The sequence below is a fragment of the Moschus berezovskii genome, chromosome 5 (genome assembly GCF_049115385.1).
Source record: "Moschus berezovskii isolate FMDL1 chromosome 5, NW_MosBer_1.0, whole genome shotgun sequence".
Classification (NCBI taxonomy): domain Eukaryota; kingdom Metazoa; phylum Chordata; class Mammalia; order Artiodactyla; family Moschidae; genus Moschus; species Moschus berezovskii.
In genome coordinates this window covers 29,386,196-29,394,149 of record NC_142464.1, presented here as the reverse complement: position 1 = coordinate 29,394,149, position 7,954 = coordinate 29,386,196, and positions in this window count along the sequence as shown.

Sequence of the window (7,954 nt, the reverse complement as noted above, 5' to 3'; positions counted from 1 at the left end):
TACTTTAAAAAATATATAAAAACAATAGAATCATAATGTTGTACCCCAACCAACATGCAAAATGAACCCAGAGTACCCCTAAAAAGATGTTGATTAAATGTTCACATGATTTGATTCTCCCCATAATAAGGCTAAACTGCTTAAATATGAATTATTCATTGATGGGAGGTCCCTGGGTTGCATACCTTTCTCCTCATTTTGAGAGTTTTGGGGGAACTTTCTTTCTGAACTCGGCTTCCCCAGGTAATGTATTTAGGGAGGCATGGAGTCAAAAGAAGATGTAACTAAAATGCTTTCATTTTCTCAAGGCTAGACAATATCTTGAAGATCACCTAAGTAAATTTTCCAAATTGCCATCTTTTTAAAATCCCTATGATGCGATAGCACCTCCTTCCTATAATTCTCAATATGGCTGCTGCTGCCTTTCAACACCAATTCCCAAGGCTATAAGTTCCAGACCATTGGTTTTCTAGGTTCACCCGTTAGCACAGGGGTTGGGGGAGATACTGAGGAAGGGCTCCTCTTAACCCAAAAGAAACATCCCCATCTCCTTCCTAAGCCCCAGTCCCTGCATCTTCCCCACCACCATCTGGGCCCTAGCATCCAGGGGGCATGTTACCATTCCTACTGGTGGGGATGTACATACTCACTTGCTCATGGACCACTGGGCAAGTCAGCCCAATGCCAACACAGCCCTTGGCTGTCTTCTCCTTCCCAGTTTTGCTCTGGGACAGTCAAAGCCACCATTTGGCCCTGACTGCCTTCCTGCCTTGCCAAAAGCACATCTTGGATGATGATCCGCATAGGCACACAGGAAACGCGCTGGGGGCCATTGTGGTTCTGAAAGGCAAAGAGACTCCAAGTTTAAGACTTCAAGGAAGAATGTGTGGTACATCCGAAACTAATACAACAACATTGTAAATCAACTGTACTCCAATAAAAATTAACAAAGAAAGGAAATGTGGGCAGTAAGTCACACGCGCCCACACATCCACCCCCCGTCAACAGAAGCAGCTGTGCCGGACCAGGGAAGGCCTGCCCTTGCTCCCTCCCTCACCAGAAGGTGGGCCCTTTCTTCAAGTCATGCTACAACGTACAGTTTCAGTCCACATCATTCTCTGCTACTGCGCCGTTTAAGAGCTCCTCTTGACTTCGCCCCCAGTAATCTGCTACTCTGAGGCTTTGTGCCAACTTTCCGTAGATCCTTAGCAATTCAATTACGATGAAAAATCATGGAGATGCCACCCGTTTGCCAAGGTAGCAACAATGAAGGGAAATGAAATACACTGAAAAACAGCAGAAAGGGTCACCCTTCAGGTCTGACCCTGGAGATCAGCCTCTTGGATGCCCTGCCTCTGAGCCCTGGGGCCAGAGCAGCTTCAACAAAGCCGCTCTGTTCTTTCCTCCCGCGATCCCTCCCTCCTCCCCGCTTTCTCTCTTCTCCATCCATCCTTCTTTCTGTCTCTCTCCCTCCCGCCCTCCTTCCTCTCTTTCAGCAAAGCCTCCAGCTCTCAGGGCATTGGCAGCTAGCTCTGTGAAGGCTGGACAGGGGACGGGGTGAGGGCAGAGGGCCTCAAGCCCTTCCTTTGTCTCCTGTCCCTGCCTTACTCTGGGGAAGCCTCCAGGAAACCAGTGTCCTGACCCAGGGTCCCCCTCCAGCTGCCACCAGCCTCATTTCCTGTGTACAAGAGGCCTCTGCTGGAAGAAACAGAACTTTGCATGATCACCCAACAGCTGGACGCCTCCTGCTACTCAACTTTTTTTGCATCAATAAAACTGGAAAGAGGCTTACCAAAAGAAGGAAATTTAGAAAAGTCTTCAGCTTACTGCCTGAGTATTTCTCCTCCAGCTCGGGTCACAGAAGTCTGATGATTACGTTCCCTTGGTAGAAAAGATTTAAACTGTTCTTTTTCTTTCGTCCCCCTAGGCAGGCCTGATGATTCCAGCCACAGCCAACCCTATTCTTTGAGGAATAACCGTCTTAAGCCAGCATTTATGACTCACTTACCCATCCGAGGCATTGTACATCCTTTATTTTTTGTAATCATCACAACTCTATAAAACAGTAATTACTGCTAACCTCGTCTTCAAGATAAGGAAACCGAGGTTTAGAAGTTAAGTGATCTGTCCAAGTTCAGTACATGTTAGAGCCAAACTCGCATACTACAGATTTAACTTCAGAGCAAGAGCCCACACTGCCCTGTCCACAGGCCCACAGACGCCTCACCCCCAAGCCCGCCTTTGTCCACAAGAATGCTTTTGATGATAAAATCAGAACACCTGACTGCAAGTGGCTTCAACAAACGGGGGCTTTCTTTTAAAAAAAAATATATAGTAAGATCAGAGATCTACATTTTACATGGAATCTTGTCTTTTTTAATTTAGTAAGTAACTCAACTTTGTAAAAAACATTGCTTGGGCCTGAAAAATCATCTGCTGGCCATGTACAACTTGTGCATGGCCCATACCACACTTTCTGCAATTCTACCTTCAAGATGATCAGGCGGGGTGATGAGCTGACAGTTCTGCGGAGGAATCAAGGTATTCACATCTCTTCTCTTCCAGGTGCCACTGCCGCTCCCTCACTCCCTCGGGCTCCCCTCCTCAACAATGCTGATCCCAATGCCTGAGCAGGTATCTATTTTGCCCACCTCCATAGGCTTTCTTTGATGAACGCAGAGGCAATGACAATGATAGACATCTGTTGATGAGCTGATGTGTGTTTAGCCCTCACAATTAACCCAAGTACCACGATTATTACCCCATGAGTACAGAAAGACCCGGCAACGTCTATGCAATGTCAAACAGTCCACTGATGGAAGATCTGGAACTCACACATATGTAGGTGTACTTTCATAGCCCATGACCTTTAACTGCTGCACCAACTAGGATGCTTTTGATTAAAACTCAGAACACCTGACTACAACTAGTTTAAACAAATAGGCCTTATTCTTTTAAATAAGACCAGAGTGAGATGATTACAAGGCTAGTTCAACATCTCAGACATTCCCTCTGTGTCAACCCTATTCACTCAGACTTCCCTGGTGGTCCAGAGGTTGAGAGTCCGCCTACCAGTGTGGGAGACAGGGGTTCAGTCCCTGGCCCTGGAGGATTCGACATGCCGCAGGGTAACTAAGCCCATGCACCACAACTACTGAAGCCCATATACCCTAGAGCCCGTGCTCTGCAACAAGAAAAGCCACCTTAATGAGAAGCCCACACACCACAACTAGAGACTAGCCCCTGCTTGCCGCAATTAGAGAAAGCCCGGGCACAGCAACAAACACCTAGTGCAGCCAACAATAAATAAATAAAAATTTAAAAAACATTATTTCCTTAAGGACACAGAAAGGTTGCAGAAGCTCCAAGTATCAGGTCCTCACACAGCAGCTTCTCAGTTTCAGCAACAGCAGAGAATTCCTGCACAGGTCTCTTTCTTATCAGACAGGAAACCTTGCCGCCCCAACCCCCCCAAGCCCCACACTAAGTATCACTTTATGTTTCATTTGCCAGAGTTAAGTCACATGCCTAACCCTAGGTGTATCACTGGCAAAGGAGAATAGGATTAGTATAACCAATTATGACTCAGTGCCTGGGGCTGGACGTGTAGCCACCTCTATTAGTAGAGAAGAGGATGTAGCTGTAGAATGCCCTGCCAATAATGTCTGCTCCACCTACAGGGAACATGTGAACTGTCTCCCAGGATCCAGTAAATTTTACAAAAGCCATAACAAGTAACCATAACAGAATCAGAACAAGAGGGTTGTTCCCACACACATTACGAGACAGGAACGAGTAGTAGCTTTCAACCAGAAATTTCCATGATCCCGACATCCCATTTCCCCAGATTTCTAGGCCACTTTGGTGGTGGTGTCATCCTCTGTACTCACTCATTGCATATAGCACAACATGGCGCAAGCTGGTGCTCAATAATCCTGTGCAAAGACTGAAACCTGACCTAAGGAACCCAGCTGCATCACTGTTGCAAACTTTTTTTCCCATGGCAGGATTCAGTAACCCACATCTAAAGAAAAAGAGGAGACACAGTTATAAAACACGATAATACAGTGATGTGATGCCCTTATTTCTCCAAAGCCTGTTCCCTGTTTCGCCCCTATTCAAGGGCTCAGAGATGTCATGGCAGGCAAGCTCCCTTCAGCTTATTGATCACAAACTTAAGAGACCAGCCTAATGGACCACCTAGTCCTGTGCTTTTTTTCTTCCTTGGGTATTAATTACAGTGACAATCTTGTAAGACTCCTTTCTCAACTAACATTTTTTTCATTTTTTTTAAATTTTCTTTTTAAGAAAAATTTATTTAATTGGAGGATAATTATTTCACAATATTCTGACGGTTTGTGCCACACGCCAATACGAATCGGCCATAGGCAGATGTGTGCCCTCCTTCCTGGACCCCCTTCCTCTCTTGCCACCCCATCCCTTCAGGCTGTCAAAGAGCACTGGCTTTGGGTGCCCTGCGTCATACATCAAAATCCCACCGGCTATCTGTTTTACATATGGTAATATATGTTTCAATGCTATTATCACAAACTTTCAAAAAAACTTTCCTTAAGTGTTGAACAAGATGGCCTTATCCAAAATGCTCCCGCATCAGGGTCATGTTAACCTTAAATGAATTGTCACCAGCTGAAATAACCTTATCTGTTTACTTGCTTTTTGTCTGTCTCCCCCTGCAAGGACAGTCCATGACAGCACAGACTTTCTGGCTTTTTTCATCGCAATATCCCTGAGGACGAGGTCAATGCCTGCTCAGTGTTTCTTAATGAGGGCTTGGTAAATGAATGAACTGAAGGAGGGCAGGGCAACCCATTCCAGTATTCTTGCCTGGAGAATCCCCAAGGACAGAGGAGTCTGGTGGGTAGATACAGTCTTAAGTTAAACAGTCTTTACAGTCAGAATATAAATGTGTCCGAACAGTGGTTTGGTCTGTGACTTTAACAGCTTTGTACCACATCACTGTGGTACCTTCCAATAAGTCAATTAGAAAACAGGCTATCTTCTCTTCACTTGAAAATGTTACAAAATGCCACCTCTGCCTAACGCTTTTAAATTTATGGTCTTACTGAACTGATAAGACTGTGTGAACAGTCAAGGCAGACTTGGGAATATTTTGATAAGCATTGAATTTCCCACACAAACAATGCTGACTTGTTTCTCTCCCTAAATCTTACCAAGTTGGAGGGTAAGTTTCAAATCTGAGAACCAGAGATAGTCTTAGAGAATATTCTTCTGTCTCAAGTCAGTGTCACTTTAGGAATGCTTGGGAAATATATCTATTTCTCCTGAAGTCCAGTACACTTTCTTTCCAATAGAGAAGAAAATCTTTCTATTTATTTTCCAAAGCCAAGTAAGAGAAAGAAAAAAAAACAAGAAGAGTTACAGTGAGTGTGATTGAGAAAATCACCATTTTTATTGTTTTCTTCAGTCTAAAATGGGAAGATGGAATCCCCTGAGCTGACCGCTCTCCACCTTGCTCCCTGGAATGTGCTCTGTAACCACACAGCAGAATGATCTGAGCCTGGCCTTCCCATTCCATTAACACTTGCAAAACCACTAACAGAAGGGCCTTCTCAGACACCCAAAGCCCAGAGTAAGTACATCCAATTCTATTTCAGCAAATGTGGCAAAATAAATCTACTAAAATGGTAGAAATGACTAACCTCAGTGCTGCACATGAAGTGGAAGGACATTATGGATGTAGCTATTCTCTTACAGAAACGGTATGTGTACACATTCCAGCACATCTCTCTTCTCTTATAAACTGCTGTCAGCAAATATTTATGTCTATTCATCCATTTATTCTTCCTTTATAAATTCATTCATTTCTGATATCTTCCCCCTATCTTTAAAAAAAATTTTTTTTTTAAAGACCTTTGCCTTGAGGAGGGGGATTAAGGTGGTGAAGTGGAGGGACCTGGAGCTTACCTCCTCCAATGAACACATCAAAAATACATCTATGTGTGGAACCCACAGAAAACTGGGAACTGGCCGAAGAAATCCTTTACAACCAAAGCTGCTAGAAAAATCTCCATGTAACTGGGTAGGAGAGAAAAGAGCATCAGGCCAGGACATGTGCTCCTGGGAGAGATCTGTAAGGAGGAGATGGTGCATATCGGTGGGCCGGTGCCCTGAGGAGTGAGCAGGTTGGCTCACTTCCTGGGCTTCTGCACGGAGGAGACAAGCTCTCTCGCCCATCGGGAGATGTGCTGAGACAGACAAGGGCTGAAGGAGCCTAGACTTTACTTGTGAGGAACACACACACGTGCAGATCTACTTACGATCAGGGCAGAGTGAGCCTTGGCCTGGAGGCTGCCACCTCACCACACGTCCCAATATGAAGGGTCAGACGACCTGCCCACTCCATACCACAGCCTGGCGTGCGATCTGGGCAAAGATTGAGTCTAGATACACAGAGACAGGCTAGGGAGCCTGCAGCATGAGCCAGGTAGTATCACCGAGACCACCGTTAGCCTGCACCCCGGGGTGACAGCAGCAGCCATGACAGACAATCAGCATGTGCGCCGGGCAGCACCACCAGCACACACAGCAGCTAAGCTCTGAATCTTGGGCAGACAGGCCCAAGGAGCATGCGGGAGTCGTTTCCCAGAGAGAGCACCTTGGTTCCACCCACTTCACACCGTGGCTTAGCACTAGACCCGGGGCAGACAGGTCTGGGGAGAAATCTGCCACAGGGGTAGCCCTGAAGTAGAACACAGTCACCTCAATTCCACTCCTGGAGACGGAATCCCCCGACTCCCAGCCCCAGTCTACTCCTCACCACAGCCTAGCGCTAGACCTGGGACAAACACAACAGAGAAGGGGATGTGGCCTCGGGTGGCATTTAAGCAGAACCATGGACGCCTACACAGGTGGCACACGGGTCCCTGTGACCACAAAGGCCTCGCTTCAGCAGGCATCTTTAGGGCAGGGCACACACAGGGAACCTAAGGGAACCAACCCTCAGGGCTTTGATTCCAACAATCATTATATGCCAATAAATTGAACAACCTAGAATAAATGGACAAGTTTCTAGAAACTTACAGCCTGCAAAAACCGAGTCAAAAAGAAATAATTTGAACACACTGATAACTAGAAGTGAAACAATCTGTAATTTAAAAAACAAAACAAACAAACAAACAAAAAAAAAACCCATCCCTCCAAACAAATGTCCAGTGCCAGATAGCTTTACTGCAGTATTCTACCAAATAAACAAAGAAAAACTTTTACCTATCCTACTCAAACTGTTCCAAAAATCTGAAAATCTGAAGAGGAGGGTTCTTGTTCAATTGTTCAGTCGTGTCCAACCCTTTGCGACCCCATGGCCTCCACTATGCCAGGCTTCCCTGTCCTCTGCTACCTACTACAGGTTGCTCAAACTCATGTCCACTGAATCACTGATGCCATCCAACCATCTCATTATCTCGTCCTCTTCTCCTGCCTTCTATCTTTCCCAGCATCAGGGTCTTTTCCAATAAGTCAGTTTTTGCATCAGGTGACCAAAGTATTGGAGCATCAGCTTCAGCATCAGTCTTTCCAAAGAATATTCAGGACTGATTTCCTTTAGGATTGACTGGTTGGATCTCCTTGCAGTCCAAGGGACTCTCAAGAGTCTTCTCTAGCACCACAGTTCAAAGACATCAGTTCTTCAGTGCTCAACCTTCTTTAAGGTCCAACTCTCATATCCATACATGACTACTGGAAAAAACACAGCTTTGACTATACGGACTTTTGTTGGCAAAGTGATGTATCTGCTTTTTAAAATGCTGTCTAGGCTTGTCACAGCTTTTCTTTCAAGGAACAAGTTTCTTTTAATTTTATGGCTGCAGTCACCATCCACAGTGATTTGGGAACCCAAGAAAATAACGTGCCACTGTTTAGAACACTCCCAAATTCATTCTATGAAGCTACCATCACCATGACACCAAAACCAAAG